Consider the following 15,075-nt stretch of genomic DNA (forward strand, 5'->3'; position numbering starts at 1 on the left):
AATCTTCAGGAGTTTGCTTTTGTCCAAAAGATGTCTCACTTTTGGTGTATTTCTGATGGCGAACTTGAACTCTGAGTGGATTTGACACATTTCTCTGAATGCAAACATGCCGTGAACCAGATAGCTATTATTTAATTTTCATTGCGTTGCTCTATAAACCTATAAACTTCAACACAGACATGAAGGATATGTGTCTGACTGAGAAATTGAGTCAAATTGTTAGTGTTATTTAAATACTACAAATAAAAATGATGAATTCAGATGTATATAGATTTAGTCACGATTGTTGTCTTGCTTTGTTATTTATTCTGTTTTATGCATTTAAACTTTATAAACTGTCAACTGAATACACGTAACTTCACTAATGGTAGATTTTGGTAGAAAAACCTTGATCATCTATATTTCATAGCTATTTATTAGTGACTTAAGGTTGTATACTGTATGTTTGGTTCATGGTGCCAAAAGTGGCTATTTTAGGCAAAAAGGCCCCAGGGTCAAAACATTATAAAGATAACTTGAATGTGGAATTAGATCCTTGTTAGTACATTTGCACTGCTTTTTAACTTAAAAATATATAGATGTTCATAGTCTGCGGCTGCAGATGTTTTTACACAGATGCATTGTGACCGAGGACAACCGAAGTTTAAGGAATAGAACAGAGAATCCATCTCCCATTCAATCCACATCAGCATGATTTAGTTATGTTGCAAGACAAATCTGCTTCTTTGCATGTCATACCAGTGTTGCCCTAACAACAGAGGTTTTAGTTTATTGCCAACACTCTTCTATCCTAGAGAGGGAATCCTCCCATCTGTGGAATACACCTAACCACTGAGTCTGACTAAAGTATGTTTTAAAAGGGACTCACATAGGCACATTCACGGACCAGTGCACCAAAGGGCAGCACTTTAAACACAGTAGTGGGTGCTGCTTTGCATGATGGAGCTTGTTATGTCATATTGTCAGCTTTGGGGGAAGTCTCAAAGTAAAGTAAAGAATAGTGTAAATGTTTTTTTTTTGGCTGAAACCAGTGTTTTCCATTAACAATGGGCAATACGTACAGCATTGCAATATGCCTAAGTCAAATCCCTAGCAATAGAATTTGATATGCCATTTTCCCCTTGCCTAAAATAATAATTCTTGTCATTACTGTTAGACAATTTTATTGGAAATTTTAAAAGATTGTCTAAAAGATATATTATAAGCAGGGGCGTAGATTCCAGTGGGGATGGGGATGGGGAAGCAAGTACAACCCCCCAATATTTATACCATGATCAATGGAAACATGTAAATTCTTCATACTGTAACCCCCCCCCCCCCAACTTCCTTCCAAGCTTTTGTAATACTTCCAGAGAGGCTCTACCTGCTGGTAATTTAGCAGGATTGCAGAAGCTATTGTGCGTAGCTAGTGAGCAGCATCTCAAACAGCTTTGAAATAGACATGTAGGCCTGTATAAATGAGACTCACTTATGAGATACATATGAAGAATAAAAATAAAAACACTGGTTTTAATTGTCTTTGTTCTAAAATGCCCCAAATAATAATAATAATAATAAATAAAATAAAAAATCCCCATTGAATTGATTTAATTCAATTGAGTTGACATAAAACTCAGAGTTGTATTTCTTAAAAGTAATGCACCAGCAACGTTGTCATAGCAGCCTGTTTTACATAAGCAAATTAGTGGCATCCTACATGCTTTTTCAATAGGCTATGTATAATACCACAAAAGCATCGAAAACTCAGGTTGGAGACATAAAGTTTTTTGTTTGTTTGTTTGTTTGTTTGTTTTATTTTTTGTTGAAATATACAAAGCATGCAATAGAAAGTTCCAAAATGTAAGCATGACAACAATTGGAAACATCTACTTACCTAAACTGAACATGTGACTAGGCAAACAAGCATTGAACAGGAGTCACCTGGCAGTAACAATGGAGATTAATTATTACTAGGTAGACAGTGAACTCTGGTGGTGAAATGGAGAACTGTTAGGTGCAGAAGTGTCAATGTGTTTTTTTTATTATAATTTTTTTTATATTTGTTTAGTGACGCTAACCACAGTCTAAGTGTGATTGGTTGTGAGTTTCTTTTATAAATATTGCCTAGTTGTCTGTATGTGTGTTTAAACTGTGTTGCAGAAAACATGTTTTAAGTTGTTGTGGATGTGGTGGATTTCTTCAAATATGCTATCAGATCAACCCTTTTGTTCTTCTTTCAGATTCCAGCAAAGATCATCTTGGTTCCAGGAACATACTTCTTTGGATTCTCTAAACACTTCATAAGTGTGTCTTCATCCCAGATAACACACAAATGCTTTTATATATTTTAAAATCGTGAACTTAATGTGCACTGTTACTTTGTTGTGCAGAATGGATATGTTTTAATGTGAGGTCTAAAATATACTTAAGGTTAAATTGAAAGAATAGCACTGAAAGTATTCTCTCTATGCAACTATACCTGCTTGTCAAGACCTGCAATACAGACTACTTGAACTAAACTGAAAGAATGTTCTGTGACCATTTGTCATTCACAGTTAGATCTACTACTACTACTACTACTACTACTCTCTCTCTCTCTCTGTCTTTCTTATCTCTCGCTCTATCTATCTCTCTCTCTCTCTCTCCATCACTCTTTCCCTATTGCCCATACTCACCCTTCTCCATGTTGGCTTGTGTGTAGGAGTAACCAAATGCTTGACCAGTCTTGCGACCAAAGAGCCTGTTGTAGGTTTAGGCCAACTTTGTGCTTGCCACCAGCCTCAACCGTGTGGCACTGAGAGCATTTCTGAACAAAGATCTTCTTTCCTTTGGCTATGTCTTCTCCTATTTTAATGTCTTAAATACAACAGATGAGTCTGGCAAAAAGAAAGGATATTTAACTGGGCAACAGACACAATATATTTAGTAGATGGATGGTGCAGGATCTTCAACGCTTACATCATTTACATGTTAAGTCCATTAATAATAATAATAAAGAAGACCATGACCACCTTTTTGACAGTAATTAAATGCCTACATAACCATTAGCATATGATTTTCTCTTAAATTTCCTCTATTAAAAGACATTAAATACATGCTAACATGAACACTCAAAAGTTTAAAATAGTAAGATGTAACATTCAATCCAAAAGGTGACGGTACATCGCGAAAACTAAGATGAATAAGATGAACTAAGATACATAACGAAACACTAAGATGGCGCTGCGGATGGCCGCCTCGGTTTGTTGGTGCGCTTTGTTTTGTTTGTAAATACAGTGTTTTGTCAGAATACTGGGAACTCTTTCATTAGAGAAGAGCTCATGAACATCAGGGTCACAACTCCTGCAGATTTATTTCCTACTTTCATCGCCACATCTGTGGAGTTACTGGACATTCTGGTCAAAGGTGCCCTCACCTTTGCACATTCAGCGAAACGCCGGAGGAGTGGGAAACGTGCCGGCGCACTCGTGCGTCTCTGCCGACGCGGATCTCGCACACCGTTACCAGGAATATTCCTCTCTAACGTACGTTCACTGAGCAACAAACTGGATGAACTTCAGCTCTTGTTCGGGAAAAACAGAGACTTTTCTTAATTTTCCGTTTTGTGCTTCATGGAAAGTTGGCTGTGTGGACTGATACCGGACTCTGTGCTGCAGCTGGCAGGCTTCCAACTCTTCAGAGTGGATCACAACACAGAACTCTCAGGCCAGACTAAAGCTGGAGGAATCTGTTTTTACACTAACCATGGCTGGTGCAATGATGTGACAGTGATCCAACAGCACTGTTCTCCTGATCTGGAATCTTTTATCATAAACTGTAAACCCTTCTACTCCCCTCATGAGTTCGTCTCATTCATACTGGTCGGTGTTTACATTCCACTGCAGGCCAACGTGCAGGATGTGCAGCGCGAGCTCGCCAACCTGATACTGTGTGTGGAATGGACAAACCCGGACTTCTTAGTTATGTCCTCGGTGACTTTAACAAAGGTAATCTCACTCTTGAACTCCCCAAATACAGACAGTTTATTAAATGCCCAACCAGAGAGGAGATCATTCTGGATCACTGTTACACTACAGTAAACAGTGCCTATCACGTTGTCCCCCCCGCTGCACTGGGTCACTCTGACCACGTTATGGTCCACCTGATTCCTACATACAGGCAGAAATTAAAACTATCTAAACCTGTTGTGAGAACATCAAAGCAGTGGGGCTGTGGAGGATCTGCAGGCATGCTTGGACTGTGCTGATTGGGATGTATTCAGGACTGCTACCAACAGTCTGGGAGAGTACACAGAGGCTGTGACATCATACATCAGCTTCTGTGAAGACTGCTGTGTACCATCACGCACCAGGGTGAGTTACAACAAAGACAAACCCTGGTTCACAGCCAAACTCAGACAGCTAAGGTTAGAGAAAGAAGAAGCGTTTAGGCGTGGGGACAGAGACAGGTTCAGAAAGTCAAAGTACAGGTTTTGTAAGGTGGTGAGAGATGTCAAACAGCTGTACTCTGAGAAACTACAACAGCAGTTCTCAGCCAATGACTCTCCTTCTGTCTGGAAAGGGCTCAGACAGATCACAAACTGCAAGCCTAAAGCCCCCCAGTACACTAACGACTTGCGCCTGGCCAACAGCCTGAATGAGATTTGAAAGACAGTGGGACATTCCTGACACCATCCCCCGTGACACCATTGATCAGCTCCAGCCCTGCTCCACCTCCCCCATTACAGCAGGGGCCTGGTCCTCTCCACAGCTCCTTACCTCAGAGGCCCCCTCCTCCCCCACCACAATGACACTCTTCATCATGGAGAGAGATGTAAATAGACTACTCGAGACAGAACCCCTGCAAAGCAGCCGGGCCAGACTCTGTCTCTCCATCCACCTTGAAGCACTGTGCTGATCAGCTGTCTCCAGTGTTCACAGACATCTTTAACACCTCACTGGAGACATGCCATGTGCCAGCCTGCTTCAAGACCTGCACCATCATCCCCATCCCCCCAAAAAACAAGGACCATAGACTTAATGACTTCAGATCTGTCGCCCTGACCTCTATGGTAATGAAGTCATTTGAGCGCCTTGTGCTGTCCCACCTCAAAGCCATCACTGATCCTCTCCTGGAACCCCTGCAGTTCGTCTACAGAGCTAACAGGCCAGTAGACAATGCAGTTAACATGGCCCTCCACTTCATCCTCCAGCACCTGGACTCCTCAGGAACTTCAACACCACTTGGGCCCCCCAGGGCTGTGTGCTCAGTCCACTGCTGTTCATTTGCTGACTCACAACTGTGCAGCAATGCACATCTCAAACCACATCATCAAGTTCGCCGATGACATGACTGTGGTGGGTCTCATCAGCAAGAACGATGAGTCAGCATACAGAGAGGAAGTGCAGCGGCTGACGGACTGGTGCAGAGCCAACAACCTGTCTCTGAATGTGGACAAAACAAAAGAGATGGTTGTTGACTTCAGGAGAGCACAGAGTGACCACTCTCTGCTCAACATCGACGGCTCCTCTGTGGAGATCGTCAAGAGCACCAAATTCTTTGGTGTTCACCTGGCAGAGAACCTCACCTGGTCCCTCAACACCAGCTCCATTACCAAGAAAGCCCAGCAGCGTCTCTACTTTCTTCGAAGGCTGAGAAAAGCACATCTCCCACCCCCCATCCTCACCACATTCTATAGAGGGACTATTGCGAGCATCCTGAGCAGCTGCATCACTGCCTGGTTTGGGACTTGCACCGTTTCGGACCGCAAAGCCAGCTGAGAAGATCATCGGGGTTTCTCTTCCCTCCATCAAAGACATTTACACCACACGCTGCATCCACAAAGCAACCAGCATTGTGGATGACCCCACACACCCCTCACACAAACTCTTCACCCTCCTGCCATCTGGCAAGAGGTACTGAAGCATTCGGGCCCTCACGGCCAGACTTTGAAACAGCTTCTTCCCCCAAGCCATCAGACTCCTCAATACTCAGAAACTGGATTGTCACACACACACACACCTCTACACCATCCAACTTTTGCACATGTCAAGAGTTGCACTTAATTCATTGTCACTTTATACCTGGCTGCTACTCTCAATAACTGCTATGTCCATAGAACACTATTTCATAGTATGTTATGTTTACATTCTGACTGCAGCTAGTCATTCGTTCTGCAGAGAAGGTGATTGGCTGCAATCTGCCATCCCTCCAGGACCTGTATACCTCCAGGACCCTGAGGCAGGCAGAAAAGATTGTGGCCGACCCCTCCCACCCAGGACACAGTCTCTTTGAGACACTCCCCTCCGGTAGGAGGCTATGGTCCATTAGGACCAAAAACTCACGCCACAGGAACAGTTTCTTCCCATCTGCAGCTGGCCTCAGGACCCCCCTGACACTGTCTCTTATCCCACCTCCATAGACACTACACATTACATTAACATAGTTTCCACATCTGTCTTGCATCAACATAAAGAACATTTATCTGGTCTATTGCACTTTTTATTATACTCAAACTGTGAACTTTTTTGTGAACTGTGAACAACTGTGAACAGTGAACATTTGCACATTCTGTGGTTCATATTCTGCACATACTTTGCACATCCCTGCACAACTGCTCATATTTTGCACAGCTGTACAGCTCCTTTATTAAAACCAGTCAGTTTGCTTTTTCTCTATATATTGTATCTTAAATATAGTTTATTATTTATCTTATTTATGTTTATTATTTATTTTATTACCACCTCACACCCTAGACGAGGGATGCAATAACTGGGGGCTTGTCCTTTGTTTGAACGGCAAAAATTGTGAGTATGCTTCCTTGCTGGTGAGTACCTTTTTGTTATATTTCTGATTGGCAGTACTTTCTTGTAAAGGGGGGAAAGAATTAAGATTCGTTATGGAATTCAGTGTTGAGGCATTTAGAAAGTCACCAAATTGGCAGGTACTAGAGACTTGTAGAAAATCAGATTTATTTCTGATAGCCGATTTCTATTGCTAAATCTGATACAAAGCAGGTTATCAGAGAGGCGATCCAGGAAAAGCTGTTGAGAGAGGGAATATTAAAAGGCAATGTAATCAGTCCTGGGTCACATCCTGTTGAAGAAGGTGTTTTGGGGGAACATTGGCAGCTGGAAGTGCTGTTTCTCCTTTGCTTGCTGGTTTGAGTACAGAGGGACTTAAATTAGCAGTGAGACTTAAAGAACTTGATTTAGAAGTGAAGCAACAAGAGCATAGCACACAGATTTTGCGTATTCGGCAGTGCAAGCCGAGGATCAAAATGCACAGCGTCCTCCGCATTTTCCAGTCTCGTCTGTGGCTGGTGTAACAAATGTTCCTCCTCCTGTCTCACTTCTCTCTTACATCGGTACCTCTGTTCAAAATTCAGATTTTGACATTAGTAGACAAATTCAATTAGTTCCTACGTTTAGAGAAGCTGAAGTTGATTCTTATTTCAGTGCATTTGAACGTATAGCGAGTGCCTTACGTTGGCCCAAAGAGATTTGGCCACTCTTACTTCAACGCAAATTGTGCGGTAAAGTACAAGAAGTTTGTGCGGCATTGTCAATTGAGGACAGTTTAAACTATGATGTTTTGAAAATGTCTGTTCTTAGGGCTTACGAATTGGTGACCGAAGCCTATCGGCAAAAGTTTCATCACCATGTCAAATCTGCCAATCAGACCTTTGTAGAGTTTGCCCGTGAGAAGGGTACTCTGTTCGATAAGTGGTGCCAATCCAGCAAGGTAAGTGATTTTGAGAAACTTCGTGAGCTCGTATTGTTGGAAGATTTTAAAAATTCGTTGTCAGACAAAATTGTAGTACATCTCGAACAAAAAGTGGTTACTCTCGCCTCAGCTGCTATTTGTGCTGATAAATTCGTTCTGTCGCATAACATTTTTTTTGTACCATCTGTGCACAAAGAATCTTCGCAAATTAATTCGGACAAAAATCCGAAAAATTCAATGAGCACAAATTCGAGTCCTACTGAGTTACGGGAATGCTTTTACTGTTGCAAATTAGGTCATCTGATTGCTGTATGTCCAGCAATGATAAAGAAAAATCAATCGCACAAAAAGCAGACTCCTAAAAGTTTTGGTTTCGTTTGTGTTGAAAATACAACATTGGTTTTGAAAGATCTGAAAATTGATGCAGTATTTGATCCGTTTGTTTTTAATGGGTTGGTATTTCTGGCCGATCAAAAAGACAAAATTCCAGTTAGAATCCTTCGTGATACGGGGGCAGCCCAATCGTTTATATTAGACCGTATCTTGCCGTTCACTGAACATTCATTTTGTGGCGCTGATGTTTTGGTTCAGGGTATCGAGATGGGTATTTTGAAGGTTCCTTTGCACAATGTGCTCATCGAATCTGACTTGGTTTCTGGTCCTGTGAAAATAGCTATCGGAAGTGGAGTATCTCCTTGAAAATGGTTTAGCAGTTCCCAGCAGCAGTCCTTGGAATTCACCATGCCTTCTGGTTCCTAAAAGTGACGGTGCATTTCGATTTTATACAGATTACCGAAAGGTTAATGCGGTCACTAAGCCAGATTTGTATCCCCTTCCTCGTATGGAGGATTGTGTGGATAAGGTTGGTTCCGCCACCTATGTTACAAAGCTCGATAATCTAAAAGGCTATTGGCAGGTGCCTCTTACACCTCGTGCCGTGGAGATTTCGGCTTTTGTTACTTCTAATAACCTCCTGGAATATACGGTAATGGCCTTCGGACTTCAAAACGCCCCAGCTACATTCCAGCACCTGATGAACACTGTGTTGTCTGGTGTTTTTAACTGTGAGGCATATTTGGATGATGTTGTGATTTATTCATCTGTTTGAAGTGATCATTTAAAAACGCTATATGATGTGTTTGATTGGTTTCAACGTGCTTCTCTGACACTTAATCTTGCTAAATGCGAGTTTGGCAAAGCTACCATGATTTATCTGGGAAAACAGGTAGGCCAAGGTCAGGTTTGTCCTGTGTCTATCAAAGTGCAAGCAATTTTGGATTTCCCTGTGCCTCAGTCTAATTGAGATTTAAGATGTTTTCTAGGTATGGTTGGTTACTACCGTGCTCTTTGTAGGAATTTCTCAGATGTTGTCTTGCCCTTAATTAATTTGCTTGGCAGATATTGCGAACTTGTGTGGTCCAAAGTATGCCAAACTGCTTTTGATTTTGTAAAGACACTTTTGTGTAGCACCTCTGTATTTTCTGCCCCAGATTTCTCTTTACCCTTCAAGATCGCTGTTGGTGCCAGTGCTACCGTAGCTGGTGGTGTTCTATTGCAAGACGATGCTGATGGTATCGACCATCCAATTTGCTACTTCTCGAAGTTTTTGAAACATCATCTGCATTATAGTACCATCAAGAAGGAAGCTCTAGCATTGTTGCTGTCCCTTCAGCACTTTGAGGTGTATGTGGGATCTAGTTCAATACCTGTGGTAGTTTTTACTGACTACAACCCGTTAATTTTCCTGTCAAAAATGTGTAAATCCAATCAACGAATTATGCGATGGCCATTGATGATTCAGGAATTTAACACTGAAAATATTTTAGCAGATGCACTGTCTCGTTCAGTTTTATGAATCACTTTACGTTGATACTTGGTGGTGAGGTTGTTATGATCCAGTGTTGTGTTTTGTTTTGTTTACCTTTCGAATGTGTTTTTTTTTCTTCTCCTGTGTGTGTGTGTGTGTGTGTGCTCTGTGATTTTCTTAGGAACGAATCACTGATTGACTTGGTGATTGAAGGATTGAATAGCTCCACCCCTCAGTGATTATGATTGGCTGACTAATTGACACGGTTGGCTTATAATCGGGAGAGCTGCTCTCTGGAAGGGGGGTTGTGTGTGACTTCGGGCTGGTCACATATCTCCACGCTCCTAGACCAACTGGCAGATCAACAAAAGCCACAGCGATATTTGGGTTATGTTATTTTCTTATGTTAACTTGTTTATGTTATTAGTTTAATGCAGCAATCTGTAGGGGTAACCTGTCCTTTCTTTTGAGAACTATTTTGACTTTATTTATTGTCAGTGTAGTTAGATTAATTGGTATGTATTTTCTTTTCATTCGTTAGGTTATGTATTTATCTGTTTTCTTTTCTAAGTGGGTTTGTTTGTTGTTTTGGACCTTTGGTTACCCTGAAGCCAAAAAATAACTATTGCTGCTCTTAACTTTAAAGAATCATTTTGATAATAAATAATTTAAGAATTTAAAAAAGAATTTACTTTTCGTTGTCGCATGTTCTTGGTCTGGCGGTTGGTTGAAATCTCTTTTTATGTTATTACACCCTCACCCCCTAGACGAGGGATGTAATAGCTGCATTATGCTTTTCTTTTTTGCTAAATTTGCAGGTGCACCTTGGTAAAAGGGCTCTGGTTTTTACAAAGCAGGGTCTGGGGTTGCTAGGTTATGAGGGCTGCTCCACCATTACTGAGAGTTGTTGTGAGACATGCAGTTAGAGTGCTGTAAGGGGGTTCAGTGGAAAGGAGGAGGCGAGAACCGGCTTGACAACTTAAATAATAATTTATTAACCAAAAAACACAACCAAAACACACAACCAAAAACACACAGTACAGCTGTCTGCAATTCTCTCTCTCTCGAACTGTCGTCCCCGGCCGCCTTTATCCCTCACGTGCCCCATCAGGCTGATTGGGGACCGGGTGTGTCTCATTCCAGCCCGGCCCCGCCCTCCTCGGCTCTACACTCCTCCCGGCGTTGCCTCAGGCCGGGGAGCCCCCGGCATGACGTACATCCCCCCCACCCTTCCTCTCCGGGGGGGGCGTGCCTTATGCCCCGACTGCCGGCGGGTCCTCCCCGCCTTCCTCGACCTGGGAGGAAACAGGAGGGGAAAAAACAACAACAACACATAATGGTGAGGGAAAGGCCAACACGGAGCGACAGAGAGAGAGAGAGAGAGAGCAGAGAGAGAGAAAAAAGAAACTCACCGGTTCTCTGATGCGCCGTCGCGTGGTCCCCGATCACTACTCCACCCTCTCAGGCGGACTGCAGCCGCTCCTCCCCGGGCGGACCGGAGTCAGACCACCGACCCCCAGCGGACAGAACGCCCCTCCGCGTTCCCGGCGTCCTGTGGGGACTCTCCTCCGCCCCTGGCAGCGGCCCTACCACTCCAGGCGGTCGGGGAGTCGCTTCCCTCCTCCCCCCGCGGACGGCGGTCTTCTCTCGACCCCTCCGCGTTCCCGGGGGACGGCAGGGCACTCCTCCGCCCCTGGCAGCGGCTCCCTCGCTCCAGGCGGTCGGGGAGTCCCGTCCCCACTCGCCTCACGGACGGCGGCCATTCCCCACGTCCGGGTGGTCGGGCTACTCCGTCCCCCGTCGGACGGCAGCGGCGCTCCCCTGGGTGGACAGCAGTGTCGAGGATCCTGCGACGGGAATCCCTCCTCCTTCCTGGGTTTCGGCACCAGTGTAAGGGGGTTCAGTGGAAAGGAGGAGGCGAGAAACGGCTTGACAACTTAAATAATAATTTATTAACCAAAAAACACAACCAAAACACACAACCAAAAACACACAGTACAGCTGTCTGCAATTCTCTCTCTCTCGAACTGTCGTCCCCGGCCACCTTTATCCCTCGCGCGCCCCATCAGGCTGATTGGGGACCGGGTGTGTCTCATTCCAGCCCGGCCCTGCCCTCCTCGGCTCTACAAGTGCATTTAATAAAATTTCAACAGTTACATCCTCATCTGCTCTGCGTATCATGACAGTAAATATTCCACTTGATTGTCCACTTGATTGACAACGCTGTGCTGGGGTGCTCGGAGGACGAGGAGGCCATCCCGTTGTTCAGCGGTTCGGCGGGGTTACCGCATGCCATCCTCCTCATGGAGCGAGCGGCCGCTTGGCTCAACATCAAATGGCCAGCCCTTCAAAATGGCGCCGATCAGGAGAGGAATGTTTATGACGGAAAACTTTTGGGGCCGCCGCTTGGCCCGAGAAAACAGCTCCTGCCCGTCCTTCCCGTGTGCACATGATGCACTACTGGAGAGACCCGCTTGATCTTCAGCACGGCTTCTTGGGTTTGGAGGTGAAGGATATGGCCGCGCTCGGTATGGGTGACCCCCACATCATCGTCAATAGCCAGACACCTTAACCCCTCGCAAGGAGATTTGCTTGCCCCCCTAAGCCCAACCTCCCTAACAAGATGGACCGCTTCTCTGCCTCCATTTTTCAAGGCTCGTACAGAGCCTCGGCTCTTGCAGTTCGAGCTCTGACTGTTTCCTCCCTACTTTCAGCCAACCAGGCTGAACTCATGGAAGATATGGGTAAACATTTAGAGAAGGGTTTTCGTTCGCCCACGTGGTGGAAGAAAATCGTCACGGTCAGTGACCTTGTTCTTCAAAATGCCCATCAGGCTGTCCAAGTCTCCAGCCATGCTATGGCTCTATCTTTCATGGATGAATGCGTGCTGTGGCTGAATATCTCTGGTCTGCCCAACAGTTAGAAGAGACGCATTGCGGGAGCCCCAGTAGAAACTGGACAATCTCTATTTGGTCCGGCTGTCACCCTCATGCAGCAGCACGGAGACGACAAAAAGAAGGAGGACGAAGCTTTTAAATTGTGCCTTCCTAGAAAATCCACACCCCACCAGGCTCCCACTGTATGGCCTGCCCATGCCCCGACTTCTGGGCATTTTTACCAAAATGCTGCCTGACCTAAACTCCGCAACAAGCAGCCTAGTCAGCAGCCTAAAATAAAGATTCAAAAGAATCGAGAAAATCAGCTGAGAGTGAACAATTCTCAGCAGCCCCACATGCCACCCCCAAGATGTCCACTAGATGGTGCCATTGTGCTACAGGCTTCAGTTTGCCATGAAACCCCCACGTTTCAGTGGTGTAATTTTCTTGCAGACGAACAAGAGATCTGCTCATTTTCTGGAAGAGGAAATTTCTACTCTTCTAGAGAAAGAGGCAATTCGGGTAGTCTCCTCCTCTGTTCTCTCTACCCCCCCCCCCCACCCTCCTTCTGTCCTGTTCCATTTCCCCAAAAATGGGGGAACATTCCCCCAAGACCGTCTCCCAGGTCAGGGGGGTTCACTGCTTCCACAAACCCCGTCTCTCCCCACTCTTCGTCCCAGGTGAAGGAGTCCACTGCCAAGAGTGTGAGTGGGAGGCTTGGGCTGGTCTGCTGTAGTTGTGGGGAGTCGGGTTCAGGTTGTAATCAAATCTCCATTCATCAATGCTTGGTTCAAAACGGGACATTGGAGGCAAATAATCGGGTGAAGGTGAGGTGTGTGCACAGGGATATTCATGATTATCTTATAGTGACCATCACGGTAAAATTCCAGGGACAAAAGCATAATACTGAGGCGATGGTTAGTCCTCGCTTCACCCATCTGCTAATTTTGGGAACTAATTGGCCATCTTTTCGATCATTATTGTGTTGTGTGTGGATGGGTCCTGTGAGAAAGTAAATCGGTGTGGAAAGTAATCCAATGGCAGGTCACTTGGGACAGGGGAAAACATGAAGCCGTCTCATGGCCCATTTCTATTGGCCAGACATTCATGGGGATGTTCGCCGGTGGTGTGCGGCATGCCGTAAAAGTCAGCTGGTGAACCCGCCGGCCACTCCAAAAGTGCCATTGTGCCCCCTTCCATTGATTGAGGTTCCTTTCAAACGAATGGGTATGGACCTCGTCAGGCCATTAGAATGGACAGCACGCAGGCATCACTTTGCATTAGTCCTGGTGCATTACGCAACATGATACCTGGAAGCAGTGCTGCTGCGCAACATCTCAGCACGTAGTGTTGCGGAAGCACTCTTCAAAATTATCTCCTGAGTGGAGATTCCGAAATAAATCCTCACTGATCAGGGTATGGCTTTTATGTCACGTACACTACGCGAGCTGTACGAATTATTGGGTATTAAAATGATTCTGACAAGCGTGTACCATCCACAAACGGACGGCTTGGTTGAATGATATGATTTGTAATTCGTGCACAAACATGCTCGGAACTGGGATAAGTGGCTCGAACCCCTGCTATTTGCAGTGCGAGAGGTCCCGCAAGCCTCCACCAGGTTTTCCCCATTTGAACTATTATATGGCCGTAAGCCCCATGGCGTGTTAGACATCATGAAGGAAAATTGGGAGGAGGGACCTTTACAGAGCAAAAATGAATTTCAATATGTTCCTGACCTGAAAGCAAAACTCCACACACTGAGGCAACTATCAAAGGAGAATTTGCTACAGGCACAAGGATACGCTGTCCCAGCTGTATAACAGTGGAGCTTGCAAGGATACGCTGTCCTAGCTGTATAACAGTGGAGCTCGGCTATGGGAGTTTGCACAGGGAGAAAAGTACTTGTATTGCTGCCCACATTGAGCTCGAAATTACTCGCGAAGTGGCAAAGGCCCTTTTAGGTTGGGGAAGTCGACTATGAGGTAGTGCGTACGGATAGGGGCGGGGCACATCAGATTTACCACCTCAACCTACTAAAACCATGGGGAGAGGCGGTCCCCGTATCTTTGGCGATGGTAGTCCCGGAGAGGGAGGAGACCATCTCTCGCCTTCACAACGTACAGAGGTTGCCAGGTTGCAAAATAATTTCTCTGACATATTCTCGCCTCTCCCCAGCCTCATTAATCTCATAAAACACCACATTGAGACAACCCCAGGGGTAGTGGTACGTAGTCATCCCTGCAGCTTACCCGAACACAAGAAACAGGTAGTATGTGAAGAATTAAAGGCCATGCTCGATATGGGGTTAATAGAAGAATCCCACAGTGATTGGGCCAGCCCCGTGGTTCTGGTATCTAAGAGCGATGGCTCGGTCCAGTTCTGGATTATAGGAAAGTTAACGCGGTGTCGAAATTTGGTGCTTATCCAATGCCTCGTGTTGACGAACTGCTCGATCGGTTGGGCACTTCTCGCTTTTATTTGACAATGGATTTAACAAATGGATATTGGCAGATCCCCTTAGCGTCGATGTCCTGTGATAAAACAGCCTTCTCCACACTGTTTTGGTTTACACCAATTTGTGACCCTTCTGTTCAGTTTGTTTGGGGCCCCGGCTACATATCAGTGGCTTATGGACAGGGTTCTCAGACCGCATGCTGTGTATGCCGCTGCCTATTTGGATGATATCATTATTTATAGTAATTATTG

The 15,075-nt window shown here is 45.0% G+C and overlaps 1 pseudogene; it reads right to left on the bottom strand.

Annotated features, from left to right (window-relative positions):
• Positions 1–2,149: 2,149 nt before the first annotated feature.
• Positions 2,150–3,404, bottom strand: LOC127421642 (cytochrome c, testis-specific-like; annotated as a pseudogene).
• Positions 3,405–15,075: the final 11,671 nt, after the last annotated feature.

This window comes from Myxocyprinus asiaticus, chromosome 30 (genome assembly GCF_019703515.2).
Source record: "Myxocyprinus asiaticus isolate MX2 ecotype Aquarium Trade chromosome 30, UBuf_Myxa_2, whole genome shotgun sequence".
Lineage (NCBI taxonomy): Eukaryota > Metazoa > Chordata > Actinopteri > Cypriniformes > Catostomidae > Myxocyprinus > Myxocyprinus asiaticus.